At 43.6% G+C, this 16,406-nt stretch overlaps 2 long non-coding RNA genes across 2 annotated transcripts; both read right to left on the minus strand.

The window, feature by feature from the left end:
* Window positions 1-2,563: 2,563 nt before the first annotated feature.
* On the minus strand, window positions 2,564-4,596 carry LOC128374477 (uncharacterized). Its single transcript, XR_008322995.1, has 3 exons — window positions 4,554-4,596; window positions 2,836-2,914; window positions 2,564-2,674 (listed from the first exon to the last, which is right to left on the minus strand). It is a non-coding gene; the product is annotated as an uncharacterized LOC128374477 (long non-coding RNA).
* Window positions 4,597-14,992: 10,396 nt separating this feature from the next.
* LOC128374479 (uncharacterized) lies at window positions 14,993-15,785 on the minus strand. Its single transcript, XR_008322997.1, has 3 exons — window positions 15,746-15,785; window positions 15,168-15,269; window positions 14,993-15,070 (listed from the first exon to the last, which is right to left on the minus strand). It is a non-coding gene; the product is annotated as an uncharacterized LOC128374479 (long non-coding RNA).
* Window positions 15,786-16,406: the final 621 nt, after the last annotated feature.

Consider the following 16,406-nt stretch of genomic DNA (forward strand, 5'->3'; position numbering starts at 1 on the left):
TGCTCTGAGATTAAAAGAAACTACAACTGTTACCAAAACCTGTTCACTGAATAACTGTCTGTGTGTTTTACTTTGAGCCAGTTACACAGTTAAACTCTTCTCTGGTATTTAAGGTTCCAACAGCAGAGACACAACAAAACTAATAAATATATATTAATAGAAAGTTATTCACAGGGTCTAAACACATGCTGAACATAATCTGAGTAAAGAAAATGTCCAGGTGTTTATCTCCTCATATAAATCACAGTTTAAATGATGATCAGTTGAACAAGTTGATGAATCCTGACCTGAGAGTTTCCAGTCCACAGTGTGGACTCTCCAGTCCAGCAGAAAGCTGCTTCACTCCTGAATCCTGCAGGTTGTTGTTACTCAGGTCCAGATCTCTCAGACTAGAGGACTGGGAGCTGAGAACTGAGGACAGAGCTGCACAGCTTCTCTCTGAGAGGTTACAGTCACTCAACCTGGAGAAGAATCAGCAGAACAAAAGAATTGCAAACATTACTTTTCTTCATTGAGCAAAGATGAAACTCCATTAATCTGGATAGTTCTGTGTGTACTTACAGAGCTTTGTTGGAGGCTTTGACCACTGGCAGCAGCCTCAGAAGAGCCTCCTCTGAAGCAGAGTATTTCTTCAGGTCAAACACGTCCAGATCTTTTTCTGATGACAGTAAGATGAAGACCAGAGCTGACCACTGAGCAGGAGACAGTTTATCTGTGGAGAGACTTCCTGATCTCAGGTACTGTTGGATCTCCTCCACTAGAGAACGATCATTCAGTTCATTCAGACAGTGGAACAGATTGATGCTTCTCTCTGCAGACACATTCTTCCTGATCTTCTTCTTGATGTACTTGACTGTTTTCTGATTGGTCTGTGAGCTACTTCCTGTCTGTGTCATCAGACCTCGTAGGAGAGTCTGATTGGTCGGCAGTGAAAGACCCAGGAGGAAGCGGAGGAACAAGTCCAGGTGTCCATTTGGACTCTTTAAGGCCTCGTCCACAGCACTCCGGTAGAGATGTGTTGATTTGTCTTTAAAGACTTTAGACCACCTGGATGTTGTTTGTTGTTCTTCCAGCAGATTGACTCCAGAGTTGATGAATGTCAGATGGACATGAAGAGCAGCCAGAAACTCCTGAAGGCTCAGATGGACGAAGCAGAACACCTTGTCCTGGTACAGCCCTCTCTCCTCTTTAAAGACCTGTGTGAACACTCCTGAGCACACTGAGGCTGATCCGACATCGAAGCCACATTCTGTCAGGTCTGATTCATAGAAGATCAGGTTGCCTTTCTGCAGCTGCTCAAAAGCCAGTTTTCCCAGAGACTCAATCATCTTCCTGCTCTCTGGACTCCAGTGCGGATCTGTCTCAGCTCCTCCATCATACTTGATCTTCTTCAGTTTAGCCTGAACCACCAGGAAGTGGATGTACATCTCAGTCAGGGTCTTGGGCAGCTCTCCTCCCTCTCTGCTTTTCAACACATCCTCCAGAACTGTAGCAGTGATCCAGCAGAAGACTGGGATGTGGCACATGATGTGGAGGCTTCGTGATGTCTTGATGTGGGAGATGATGGTGCTGGCCTGCTCCTCATCTCTGAATCTCTTCCTGAAGTACTCCACCTTCTGTGGGTCAGTGAACCCTCTGACCTCTGTCACCATGTCGACACACTCAAGAGGGATCTGATTGGCTGCTGCAGGTCGTGTGGTTATCCAGAGGCGAGCGGAGGGAAGCAGTTTCCCCCTGATGAGGTTTGTCAGCAGCACATCCACTGAGGTGGACTCTGTAACATCAGTCAGGATCTCAGTGTTGTGGAAGTCCAGAGGAAGTCGACACTCATCCAGACCGTCAAAGATGAACACAACCTGGAACTCTTCAAACCTGCAGATTCCTGCTTCTTTGGTTTCAGTAAAGAAGTGATGAACAAGTTCCACCAAGCTGTACTTTTTCTCTTTCAGCACATTCAGCTCTCTGAAAGTGAATGGAAATGTGAAGTCTATGTCCTGGTTGGCTTTGTCTTCAGCCCAGTCCAGAGTGAACTTCTGTGTTAAGACTGTTTTCCCAATGCCAGCCACTCCCTTTGTCATCACTGTTCTGATTGGTTCATCTCTTCCAGGTGAGGCTTTAAAGATGTCTTCTTGTCTGATTGTTGTTTCTGGTCTGTCTGGTTTCCTGGATGCTGTTTCAATCTGTCTGACCTCATGTTCATCATTGACCTCTGCAGTCCCTCCCTCTGTGATGTAGAGCGGTGTGTAGATCTGATTCAGAAGGGTTGGGTTTCCTGCTTTAGCGATCCCCTCAAACAGACACTGGAACTTCTTCTGCAGGTTAGACTTGAGTTTACGTCGGCACCTGCCAGCACGAGCTCCTGAATGAACAAACAGAAAAAGAATATAAACATATTTCCCTCCATCTCTTGAGACCATCATGTTAAATCTGTTCAAATCCTCTTACTGCTCTGCAGATGCTCAGCCAGCTCCTTCTGCTTCATTCTCCTTAGGAAGTGCAGTGTGATCTTCAGAAATGCCTCTCTGCTGCTCCTCCTCTGCTCTTCCTCCTCACCGTCCAACACTTCCTCATCCTCACTCTGACTCTCTAAGCATTCTGGGTCATCTGGACTCAGAAGCTTCTGCATCTTCTTCAGCTCGTTCTTCACAAAAGTGACGATGTTGTCCTCCAGCAGCTGGAACAGAATAATATATGAATGACACAATCAAACTAACATCATGAAGCAAACATCAGATCCATGTTGGACACACTGACAATCCACTGGTCTACAAAGTGCAGCATGGAGATGATAGTGAACACAATAGATGTAGAAGTAGTTGTTGTACATGTACAGACCATAAATATGGAGTCCAGGTGTGTTTGATGCTGCTGGGCAGACTGACCACTGGGAACCTCTGAGCTCTCCTGGTCCACTCTGTGGAGGAATCATGAAGAATGAGCTCACATTATGTCTGTCCACACAGAGACAAACACAAGCTAAAGGTCCATCAAGTGATATTTGGATGTGAACAGAGAATCAGATGACTCTCTGTAGTGGTGAAGCTTTACTAGTCCTGCTGATCCCACTGAGAATCAACAGCTCGGTCTGTTTGTAGCTTTCAGCTCAGTGTTTGGCTTCATCAGTCAGTTTGGTTTAGTCCCAATAGCTCTGAACAAACCTCCATACAGCTCTCCCTCCCTCACTGTACACTGCTGAAGTGCCCTGGAGCAAGGCAGCTACAACCTGCAGCTGCTGCAGTGGAGCTGCTCAGTGTCTGCTTGTATCAGACTGGTTGAACTGGGCAGTTCCCAGTATGAACATGGCATTGAGGTGTGTGTAAGTGAGAAAGTAGGCAGGTGTCATGTCTGAGGTGTTTGAACGTCTTGTTTTTGAGCAGGTTGAGTATTTGGTCAGACTCAGTTTGTTGAATGAGCTTCAGTCTACTGGCTCCTGTCTTATTCATGTGTTTGATTTATAAGTCAAATCCTTGATGGAGGAAATGATGCTGACCTGCAGAAAGCCTCTGACACAGTGAATCATTCAGTGCTGTTGTCATAGTTACAGTTGTGGCGACCCCTGCTGGTGTTTGCCAGTGGGTTGCTGGTTGGCAGTGGGTTGGGCCAGCCTGGTAATCTGATAACTGGAGGCACCTGGGCCTGGTGATCTGGTTTACTATGTAAGCAATGTGTCATTCATTGTCTCTCTCTCTCTCTCTTTCCTTGCAGACAGACGCCTGTCGTCCCGGGTGACGCAGCAGCTTTAGTTTGAGATCTTATGGTTTTCTTTTATGCACCATACAACATCCACACTCACTATACTTACCATGCATGCACATCCTACACCACCGATCTTACTGACTTCCACACCTCATGTTATTGTATTTTCTAAGTTATCCTTACTATTGTGTTAAATAAATATGTTTTGTTATGCATCTCCCTTGTTTGTCATGGCCTAGAGCCAGCTGGGACAAAGTGCATGGTGTTTGGACACACTGCTGTAAAATGGTTTATTTCTTACAGGAAGAAGTGTGTGATGTTGAAGTGGTTTTATCAGAACCTCAGGATATTACATGTGAGGTGCTGCACGCTTCTGTTTTATTTCTTATGTATATAAATGATCTGACAGCTGCTGTGATCATTCTGCATTTCTGCTATCTGGGAATGATGTCAGTGAAACTCACAACTCTTAGTAAAGAATCAGAAAGTGTCAGAGAGTGGCTCACAGATAACACGCTTTCAATACATTTGGGTTAAAGTCAGTCAATCCTGTTTGGAACAAAGACGTCAAGAACAAATACACTGAAAATCTTTCATAATGAAGTTTGATGATATTTTGTCTCATATTTAGGAATAATATTGGACCATCACTGTGTGAGCATGTGATGTGTTATCTCCATATTTAAATGATGATCACGTCTCCTCCCTCTCTATGACGGCCGGCTTTTCACTGACGAGGTCGAACAACACGTCATATAAACCAGTTCATTTCTAGCATAACGTTTACTGTCAGTTACAGTTTACATCTGATCAGCTGGAGGAAAGTCTGTTCAGTCTTTACAGCTTTACATTCTTACCTTCCATCAGCTGGTTGTCCAGATTTAAAATTTATAAGTTTCCCCATGGACCAGTCGCTCTTCATGGACACACAGCTGGGTCCAGGTCCAGGTTCAGGTCTGTGCTGCTTCTTTGTCCTTCAACACAACACACACAGAGCTTTAAGTATGAATAATGATGGTGGAGTGATGTGAGTGGAGAACAGTGATGGACAGTTAGAGATCCTCATCTCACCTCTGAGCTTTGGTCTGGCTGTCATGTTCCCCACACAGAGAGCTTTTAGAGGGAGGGACTCCCTCCTCTCTGTCCTCACACTGATCCATAGCAGAGAAACACCTTCACACAAACACAACAACACATCATTTCTCTTCATTCCTCTCAGTGACGGGTTCAGAGCCGTTGTACGAGTCCTGAACAGTTTAAATATGACACAGAAAGTCAAATCAAACATAAAGCTTTATGTATTACAGAGGTTTAGGAGAAGACAGTGAAAATGTTTCTGCAGGAAGCTTTTGGATGGTTTGAAGACTAGAGGGAAACACTTCTTGTTGCTGTTTCTTTGGGGATCAGATCACTTTTCACTTCTATTAAACAGACTTCAAAAAGCTCTTCATCATTTTAAATGTTCCTCTTCTTCCAAGTCTACTATATCCAGTCAGAGCAGCAGCAGCTCATCATGTTACCTGGACAGATGCTGCTGGATTCACATCAGCTCACAGAGACGTTCTACCTTCATCTGTAGAGGAAACACAAAGAGAACAGCTGGAAGATCATCACATCTATCTGAGAACAATAATCTGATCTGATCTCTGATGTTCATGTTGCTGTGATTCAGGAGGAAAATAGAGGATTTACTAGAGAGGAGCTTCTCCGTTATATGTAAAGACAGACTGATAGACTTTCTGTTTTATTGTGATGCAGCAGCAGGAAGTGTGTTTTATGGACACATGTGAACTGTATCTCTGTTATGATTTTAATTATTAATGACAGCTCTGCAGCTCCAGAAGGCTCAATAGGTTCAGAGCAGCAATAAGACTAATTAGTGACATTCAGTGTGAAGAAAGATCCTCTAAACTCATAATACTTCATCTGACCTCTGAATAAACACTGAGAAGAAGAACCTCCAGTTACCTGAAGCCCTTCATACTGACTGATTTACATCCACAGCACTACAGTCATATTATATATTAGCTTATTATATATTAACATATTATGCCCCCCACCCCCCCGCCTCTGTTCCAGTCTCTAGAAGCCAAATCTAAATGAATTACCTCCTTTGTAATCATCAGTAACTGTAACAGATTACAATGTGTGAAGTTATTGATGAACACTGACTCAGTACTGTCAGCTGTTATCAGACACTTTAAAATGGAGGAACACTTCCTGTTGATCTGTTGACTGTTAGTAGAGTTCAGAACTACAGATTTCTGCTGTTTCTACTGGAACTAAACTAACAAGATGAACAAAGAGTCATTCAAGAGTCAAACTGTGAAAACTGTCACAATACAAACTGAATAAAGTTATAATAAATACCTTCACAATACAAACTGAATAAAGTTATAATAAATACCTTCACAATACAAACTGAATAAAGTTATAATAAATACCTTCAGAAGGAGAAAAGAAGCTGCTTCACATAGAGCACACATGAGGAAGTAAACTAAACAGGAAATGAGCAGAGAGAGAGAGAGAGAGAGAGAGAGAGAGAGAGAGAGAGGAGGCTGGATGGAGAAGTGGCGCCATCTGCTGGTACAAACACTAACTGCAGGATGTTTGTGTCACTAACAGAACTCAGAGTTCAATAAAGGAAAGTTCACTTCAGTCCAGTGAAAGTTGATCTAATGAACACAAATCACTTCAAAATAAAAGCATCTTTACTATAATCATGAGTAATAGATTCTATGCAGTTTGTGATGATTTCACATATAATTTAAATATAGAAACTTTTATTCTCATTTATTTATGAATTACACACAAACGAACTTTAATAATAGTTAATAACTAAATAAATAAACAGAGTTTTCCTCTGGCGCCACCTTCAGGACAAACTGTGTGTGTGTTACTGTGTGTGTTACTGTGTGTGTTACTGTGTGTGTGTGTATGTGTGTGAGTTACTGTGTGTATGTGTATGTGTGTGTGTTACTGTGTGTGTCACTGTGTGTGTGTTACTCTGTGTGTGTGTGTGTGTGTGTTACTGTGTTTTACTGTGTTACTGTGTGTGTGTTACTGTGTGTGTGTGTATGTGTTTGTTACTGTGTGTGTGTGTTACTGTGTGTCTGTGTGTGTGTATGTGTGTGTTACTGTGTGTGTGTGTGTGTGTGTGTGTATGTGTGTATTACTGTGTGTGTGTGTATGTGTGTGTTACTGTGTGTGTAAATAAATACCTTCACAATACAAACTGTTGAAATTGAGGCATTGCAGCAGATCCAGGAACTCAGGGGCAGGTTTGCAGTTGGAGTTGTCGATAAATCGCCCAGGAGGAAAGCAGAAGGTGAGATGGCACATAGCTGGGTCAGAAAATCAGAGAAGTCGAAGAGAAAGGAGGAGTTTGGCTTGGGGGGGGGGGGGGGGTAAATGACAGCAATGACTAAAGGAGAGGGACCAGAGAGTTTAAAGGCAATAATGAGTGAGTGGCGGGGATGAAGATGGAAGTTATTATAATGTCCTCTCTATAAACAGCAGCAACACCCCCCCCCCAGAGTGAGCTTTTTCAATGTATGTGAAGCCGTGGGGGTGTGGTCTGGTTTAGTGAGAAATAGTCCAAGGGTTTGTGCCGGGTTTCAGTGAGGCAGAGAGGAAATCCAGTTTACTGTCCGTTATAAACTCATTGAGAATAAGGCTTTTATTGTTGAGTGAGCGAGTGGTAAGCAGAGCCACTTTCAGGTGACGTTGCTGTGTGACTGGTTGTGAGCACTGGGGAAGTGAACGGAGGTTGGACAGATTCACGAGTTGTTTGTTGGGATGATGTAATGAGGGAGTTGGAGAGCGATGTGACCAGAGGGAGAGTATGGGAAGGGTCACGGAGGAAGGGGAGGTGAGGGGGGCAAAAATGGCAGCACTAGTGGTCAAAGGTGGGGGGGGGGGGGGTTGGGTTCTGGAGGTGGACAGTAGGGTGTGCCGGTTTCTGGAGATGGGATGATAGGCGTGCTCAAACATAGTGTGCAGTGGTCTCCGGGCTTGAAGGATGTGAAACAGCAGGCTGGACAATAAATGAATAATTATTAACTATTAACACAAAGATGAAATAAAACATGAAACTGTTTTGGTTGAAGATGAAACCGTTTTTATTGTAAGACACAGAGTGACATCAGTTCATCTCAACAACCAATCAGAGACTCTGATTGGTCAACATGTCACATGACCAGAGCCTTTAATGTAGTTCAGACATTAACATAAAACATGACGACTCTTCCTACTGTCAGTCCTTCATTCTGGACTAGAAATGATTCATTACACAAACTACATTATAATTACACTACAATGATTCTCTGCATACTAAATAACAATGATCATAAATATCAGCTGTGTGTGTGATCCTGTTCAGACTGAACCGTCTGTCTGCAGACTGTCTGTCCTACAGACCACACAGAGACACTGAACCGTCTGTCTGCAGACTGTCTGTCCTACAGACCACACAGAGACACTGAACCGTCTGTCTGCAGAGACACTGAGGAACCATATGAGTAGAACCCAAACCCAGCACACAGAGGTCCAGTGAATGTGGTGTTGAAGGTGTGGAGGTGGATCAGTGTGTCAGAGGAGACTCTGTAGAAGGACAGAGTGCCAGCAGGACAGTCCACATACACTGCTACTCTGTTAGAGACAGAGGAGGAGTAGGAGGAGGAGGAGGAGGAGATGCGTGTTTCTCTGTTATTGTGCCAGACAGAGTAACCAGCAGCAGAGCAGATCAGACTCCAGGACTGATCGTTCCTTCCAAACCTGCAGTCATAACTGTACCCTTTCCTGTTGATTCTTCTGTAACTCACTGATATATTAACTCCTCCTCTCCACTCGACCTCCCAGTAACAGCGACCAGTCAGATCATTTCTACACAGCAGCTGAAGACAGTAGACAAATCTGTCTGGATGATCAGGATATGACTGATCCTCTTCCACACGTGTCACCTTCCTGTTGTTATCAGACAGTTTGAGTTTTCTGTGCATTGTGTTTGGATCCAGTTCCAGTTCACAGGCATCTGATGGAGAGAACGAGACACAATACAGCTGCAGTTATTGATGATGTCATCATCTTCATCCTCAGCAGGATGTGAATGAGTGATGTCACAGTTTGATGAATGAAAACACACTTACATCTCCAAGGACCTGGTGTCAACCATCGTTCTCCAGCAGGCTGCAGCCTGAAAGGAGGAGAGAGAGTCAAACATCTGTCTGTCCACCTGTCTGTCTACCTGTCTGTCCACCTGTCTGTCCACCTGTCTGTCCATACCTAAGAGTGTCCACCTGTCTGTCCATACCTGAGAGTGTCCACCTGTCTGTCCATACCTAAGAGTGTCCATCTGTCTGTCCATACCTAAGAGTGTCCATCTGTCCATACCTGAGAGTGTCCATCTGTCTGTCCGTACCTGAGAGTGTCCATCTGTCTGTCCATACCTGAGAGTGTCCGCCTGTCTGTCCATACCTGAGAGTGTCCATCTGCCTGTCCATACCTGAGAGTGTCCATCTGTCTGTCCATACTTGAGAGTGTCCACCTGTCTGTTTGTACCTAAGAGTGTCTACCTGTCTGTCCATATCTGAGAGTGTACATCTGTCTGTCCGTACCTGAGAGTGTCCACCTGTCCGTGTCTACCTGAGAGTGTCCACCTGTCTGTGTCTACCTGTCTGTGCATACCTGAGAGTGTCCAGTCTCCAGTGTGGATTCTTCAGTCCAGCAGACAGGATCTTCTCTCCTGAGTCTCCTGGATGATTGTATCTCAGGTCCAGCTCTCTCAGATGGGAGGGGTTGGACCTCAGAGCTGAGGCCAGAGAAGCACAGCCTTCCTCTGTGATCAGACATCCTGACACACTGAAGACACAAAACAACACACATGTCACATGATCTGAGATCACTGCAGGACTGGAAGCTCCTGTGTTTATTACTGTCATCACCAATGTGTTTCTGTCATCTTTACAGTTTAACTTCATACCACATTCCACTGTAAAGCTTTTATTGTGAAGAACTTCCAGCTTCCTGTAACCTTAGTCAACATGATGTTAGCAACTGCTAACTCTTCACTGCTAAAAATAGATGTAAATAAAATAATACTCAATAAAAAGCAGGCACAGTGAGCTGATTAGATGAAGAGCTGCAGGTGACAGACTCTGACTACAGTTTGTATGAACATCAAACCTCCAACACGTCACAGAGCTAAATGACTCCGTCTCAGATGCTCACAGTTGAATACAGAACAGGAATCACAACTAATGTGCAAATAAGGACTGAACACTGTGGAAATAACAGTAAAATAACAGAAAGCCAACATTTCTGACTCCTTAATTCAGTTTCAGTGATCATCCAGTTTTTCAGTTTGTTTGAAACCAAAGAAGAATTAAATGGTGGTTAACCAGATAACAGCTGAGGTGAAGTGTCATATCACCATGGTGAGTAACAATCACTATCATCCCAGCACAGATACTGTTCTGAGATTAAAAGAAACTACAACTGTTACCAAAACCTGTTCATTGAATAACTGTCTGTGTGTTTTACTTTGAGCCAGTTACACAGTTAAACTCCTCTCTGGTATTTCAGGTTCCAACAGCAGAGACACAACAAAACTAATAAATATATATTAATAGAAAGTTATTCACAGGGTCTAAACACGTGCTGAAGATAATCTGAGTAGAGAAAATGTCCAGGTGTTTATCTCCTTATATAAATCACAGTTTAAATGATGATCTGTTGAACAGGTTGATGAATCCTGACCTGAGAGTTTCCAGTCCACAGTGTGGACTCTCCAGTCCAGCAGAAAGATGCTTCACTCCTGAATCCTGCAGGTTGTTGTTACTCAGGTCCAGATCTCTCAGATTAGAGGACTGGGAGCTGAGAACTGAGGACAGAGCTGAACAGCTTCTCTCTGATAGGTTACAGACACTCAACCTGGAGAGACAAGTTAAATACATCAGTATCTGTGATAAACAGACGTAAATATCTCAATCACATGATATAAAAGTGAAAATCAGTTTCTTTAGTTTATAAAGCTGTATCAAGGAAAGATAAACTGGAAAATCCTAACATTTTATTTCCTGTGAAAATAAAGACCTGGTGAAAAACTTCTGTGAATCTGAAATCCTGACATTAGAAAAGCTGAACCTAATACTTGAGAAAAATACTTCAAAGACAAAGTGTAACTTGATCTGACCTGAGAGTCTCCAGTCCACAGTGTGGACTCTCCAGCCCAGCAGAAAGCTGCTTCACTCCTGAATCCTGCAGGTTGTTGTTACTCAGGTCCAGATCTCTCAGACTAGAGGACTGGGAGCTGAGAACTGAGGACAGAGCTGCACAGCTTCTCTCTGAGAGGTTACAGTCACTCAGCCTGGAGAGACAAGTTAAATACATCAGTATCTGTGATAAACAGACGTAAATATCTCAATCACATGATATAAAAGTAAAGATCAGTTTCTTTTGTTTATAAATCTGCATCAAGGAAAGATAAACTGGAAAATCCTAACATTTTATTTCCTGTGAAAATAAAGACCTGGTGAAAAACTTCCTGACATTAGAAAAGCTGAACCTCATACTTGAGAAAAATACTTGAAATACAAAGTATAACTTGATCTGACCTGAGAGTTTCCAGTCCACAGTGTGGACTCTCCAGTCCAGCAGAAAGCTGCTCCACTCCTGAATCCTGCAGGTTGTTGTTACTCAGGTCCAGATCTCTCAGACTAGAGGACTGGGAGCTGAGAACTGAGGACAGAGCTGCACAGCTTCTCTCTGAGAGGTTACAGTCAGTCAGTCTGGAGAATACATTCAGAAAAATATTTAATCAATCATTTATTTTTCTCACCTCTGCAAATATCTCATCAATCAATAAATCAATAACTCTCTGTACTTACAGAGCTTTGTTGGAGGCTTTGACCACTGGCAGAAGCCTCAGAAGAACCTCCTCTGAAGCAGAGTATTTCTTCAGGTCAAACACGTCCAGATCTTTTTCTGATGACAGTAAGATGAAGACCAGAGCTGACCACTGAGCAGGAGACAGTTTATCTGTGGACAGACTTCCTGATCTCAGGGACTGTTGGATCTCCTCCACTAGAGAACGATCATTCAGTTCATTCAGACAGTGGAACAGATTGATGCTTCTCTCTGCAGAAAGATTCCCACTGATCTTCTTCTTGATGTACTCGACTGTTTCCTGATTGGTCTGTGAGCTACTTCCTGTCTGTCTCAGCAGACCTCGTAGGAGAGTCTGATTGGTCTGCAGTGAAAGACCCAGGAGGAAGCGGAGGAACAAGTCCAGGTGTCCATTTGGACTCTTCAAGGCCTCGTACACAGCACTCTGGTAGAGATGTGTTGGTTCAGGTTTGTCTTTAAAGACTTTAGACCACCAGGATGTCGTTTGTTCTTCTTCCAGCAGATTGACTCCAGACTTGATGAATGTCAGATGGACATGAAGAGCAGCCAGAAGCTCCTGAAGGCTCAGATGGATGAAGCAGAACACTTTGTCCTGGTACAGACCACTCTCCTCTTTAAAGACCTGTGTGAACACTCCTGAGTACACTGAGGCTGATCTGATATCGATGCCACACTCTGTCAGGTCTGATTCATAGAAGATCAGGTTGCCTTTCTGTAGCTGCTCAAAAGCCAGTTTTCCCAGAGACTTAATCATCTTCCTGCTCTCTGGACTCCAGTGTGGATCTGTCTCAGCTCCTCCATCATACTTGATGTTCTTCAGCTTAGTCTGAACCACCAGGAAGTGGATGTACATCTCAGTCAGGGTCTTGGGCAGCTCTCCTCCCTCTCTGCTTTTCAACACATCCTCCAGAACTGTAGCAGTGATCCAGCAGAAGACTGGGATGTGGCACATGATGTGGAGGCTTCGTGATGTCTTGATGTGGGAGATGATGGTTCTGGCCTGCTCCTCATCTCTGAATCTCTTCCTGAAGTACTCCTCCTTCTGTGGGTCAGTGAACCCTCTGACCTCTGTCACCATGCCGACACACTCAGGAGGGATCTGATTGGCTGCTGCAGGTCGTGTGGTTATCCAGAGGCGAGCAGAGGGAAGCAGTTTCCCCCTGATGAGGTTTGTCAGCAGCACATCCACTGAGGTGGACTCTGTAACATCAGTCAGGATCTCAGTGTTGTGGAAGTCCAGAGGAAGTCGACACTCATCCAGACCGTCAAAGATGAACACAACCTGGAACTCTTCAAACCTGCAGATTCCTGCTTCTTTGGTTTCAGTAAAGAAGTGATGAACAAGTTCCACCAAGCTGTACTTTTTCTCTTTCAGCACATTCAGCTCTCTGAAAGTGAATGGAAATGTGAAGTGTATGTCCTGATTGGCTTTGTCTTCAGCCCAGTCCAGAGTGAACTTCTGTGTTAAGACTGTTTTCCCAATGCCAGCCACTCCCTTTGTCATCACTGTTCTGATTGGTTCATCTCTTCCAGGTGAGGCTTTAAAGATGTCTTCTTGTCTGATTGTTGTTTCTGGTCTGTCTGGTTTCCTGGATGCTGTTTCAATCTGTCTGATCTCATGTTCATCATTGACCTCTGCAGTCCCTCCCTCTGTGATGTAGAGCGGTGTGTAGATCTGATTCAGAAGGGTTGGGTTTCCTGCTTTAGCGATCCCCTCAAACACACACTGGAACTTCTTCTCCAGGTTAGACTTGAGTTTACGTCGACACTTTGCAGCACGAGTTCCTGAATGAACAAACACAGAAAAGAATATAAACATATTTTCCTCCATCTCTTGAGACTTCAGTAAATGTCTCATTTATCCATCATGTTAAATGTTTATAGAAATCCTCTTACTGCTCTGCAGACGCTTAGCCAGCTCCTCCTGATTCATTCTCCTCAGGAAGTGCAGTGTGATCTTCAGAAATGCCTCTCTGCTTCTCCTCCTCTGCTCTTCCTCCTCACCGTCCAACACCTCCTCATCCTCCCTCTGACTCTCTAAGCATTCTGGGTAATCTGGACTCAGAACCTTCTGCATCTTCTTCAGCTCGTTCTTCACAAAAGTGACAATGTTGTTCTCCAGCAGCTGGAACAGAATAATATATGAATGACACAATCAAACTAACATCATGAAGCAAACATCAGATCCATGTTGGACACACTGACAATCCACTGGTCTACAAAGTGCAGCATGGAGATGATTGTGAACACAATAGATGTAAAAGTAGTTGTTGTACATGTACAGACCATAAATATGGAGTCCAAGTGTGTTTGATGCTGCTGGGCAGACTGACCACTGGGAACCTCTGAGCTCTCCTGGTCCACTCTGTGGAGGAATCATGAAGAATGAGCTCACATTATGTCTGTCCACACAGAGACAAACACAAGCTAAAGGTCCATCAAGTGATATTTGGATGTGAACAGAGAATCAGATGACTCCCTGTAGTGGTGAAGCTTTACTAGTCCTGCTGATCCCACTGAGAATCAACAGCTCAGTCTGTTTGTAGCTTTCAGCTCAGTGTTTGGCTTCATCAGTTTGGTTTAGTCCCAACAGCTCTGAACAAACCTCCATACAGCTCTCCCTCCCTCACTGTACACTGCTGAAGTGCCCTGGAGCAAGGCAGCTACAACCTGCAGCTGCTGCAGTGGAGCTGCTCAGTGTCTGCTTGTATCAGACTGGTTGAACTGGGCAGCTCCCAGTATGAACATGACATTGAGGTGTGTGTAAGTGAGAAAGTAGGCAGGTGTCATGTCTGAGGTAAAACGTCACTTCCTGTTTCACAAATGAAGGTTTTTGACTTTTCTGTAGAAACTTCTCATGTCCTCATTGGTACAGCATCAGTTTGATTCTGATGTTCTGATTGGTTCAGTGGTTTAACATCTAAATTCAGGATCAAACTGCAGCTGGTATAAAATAATATGATTCAGTATTAATGAAATGTTTCCTCTTTAACTCATGTTGGTTGTGATGGATTCAGAAGTGTAGGACTGCTGCCAGTACAGCTCAGAGTAGAACAACAGAAGCTGCATCATATGTTCAACATTATCAACGGCTTTGATCCTCAATACTTGGCAGATAATGAAACATCCTCAGCATGGCTGTAACACCAGGGCCAGTGTGTTCATATAAAGTCCCTCCAGTGAATAATGGAGGCACAAGTTCCTTTTTTAAAGCTGGTGCTGTGGTGTGTTCATTTCTAGCATAACGTTTACTGTCAGTTACAGTTTACATCTGATCAGCTGGAGGAAAGTCTGTTCAGTCTTTACAGCTTTACATTCTTACCTTCCATCAGCTGGTTGTCCAGATTTAAAATGTATAGGGTACCCCATGGACCGATCACTCTTCATGGACACACAGCTGGGTTCAGGTCCAGGTCCAGGTTCAGGTCCAGGTTCAGGTTCAGGTTCAGGTCTGAGCTGCTTCTTTGTCCTTCAACACAACACACACAGAGCTTTGAGTGTGAATAATGATGGTGGAGTGATGTGAGTGGAGAACAGTGATGGACAGTTAGAGATCCTCATCTCACCTCTGAGCTTTGGTCTGGCTGTCATGTTCCCCACACAGAGAGCTTTTAGAGGGAGGGACTCCCTCCTCTCTGTCCTCACTCTGATCCATAGCAGAGAAACACCTTCACACAAACACAACAACACATCATTTCTCTTCATTCCTCTCAGTCACATGACAAACACACACAGCTCTGACTGGAGGAGAGCAGCTCAGTCACTTCAATACTAAATACACTCATCTGACACTTTCATGCTGTTGGCACTTTGAGCTGCAGTGTCCAACAAATCACTTTCACAAAGCTCACAATGAGCCTCATGATTTCTTCAGAGCCGTCGTAGGAGTCCTGAACACTACTGAACAAACATAAAGCTTTATATATTACAGAGGTTTAGGAGAAGACAATGAAAATGTTTCTGCAGGAAGCTTTTGGATGGTTTGAAGACTAGAGGGAAACACTTCCTGTTGCTGTTTCTTTGGGGATCAGATCACTTTTCACTTCTATTAAACAGACTTTGAAAAGCTCTTCATCATTTTAAATGTTCCTCTTCTTCCAAGTCTACTATATCCAGTCAGAGCAGCAACAGCTCGTCATGTTACCTGGACAGATGTTGCTAGAGTCACATCAGCATCAGCTCACAGAGACAGCTATGGATGCTGCTGTGTGACCCTAAATGTCATGTGTTTATAGACCTTACTGTCACAAACTGGCTCAATGTGACAAAGAGGTCTGACAGCAGATGTTTCTCACACACACTCTCTCTCTCTGTTATGGACAGTAACTCTGTTTTCAGTCAGCATGAGATTACAGATTACTACTTAACTCCTCTCTGTCCTCACTGATGAACTTTATAGCTTAATAATGTGACATTTATTTAATATTGATGTAATATAAAGACAGTGAATGAAAGGTAAACTTTGGTTCATATTGCTGCAGCTCTTACTTTGGTTCAAACACTGAATATTATAATGAAAAGATGTTTTCATCAGTATGTGTGTGATACAGTTATAAAGGTTTCAGACTGTTTATTACCTGTTCATCATTAACCTGAAATAAAGGTTTATTAATGGACTTCACTAGCAGCATGATACTGGATATTAAATCATAAACCAGTTCAAAGGTGACTGAACGAGGTTAGGTTCATGTCTGAGTTCATTTTATGTCTAACTGTCAGTACATGATCACATGACACAGTACTAAATACAGGTGTGTGTGTGGCACTGTGTGTGTGTGTGAGTGTGTGTGAGCTTTTCTATCCTG

The sequence above is a fragment of the Scomber japonicus genome, chromosome 15 (genome assembly GCF_027409825.1).
Source record: "Scomber japonicus isolate fScoJap1 chromosome 15, fScoJap1.pri, whole genome shotgun sequence".
Classification (NCBI taxonomy): Eukaryota; Metazoa; Chordata; class Actinopteri; order Scombriformes; family Scombridae; genus Scomber; species Scomber japonicus.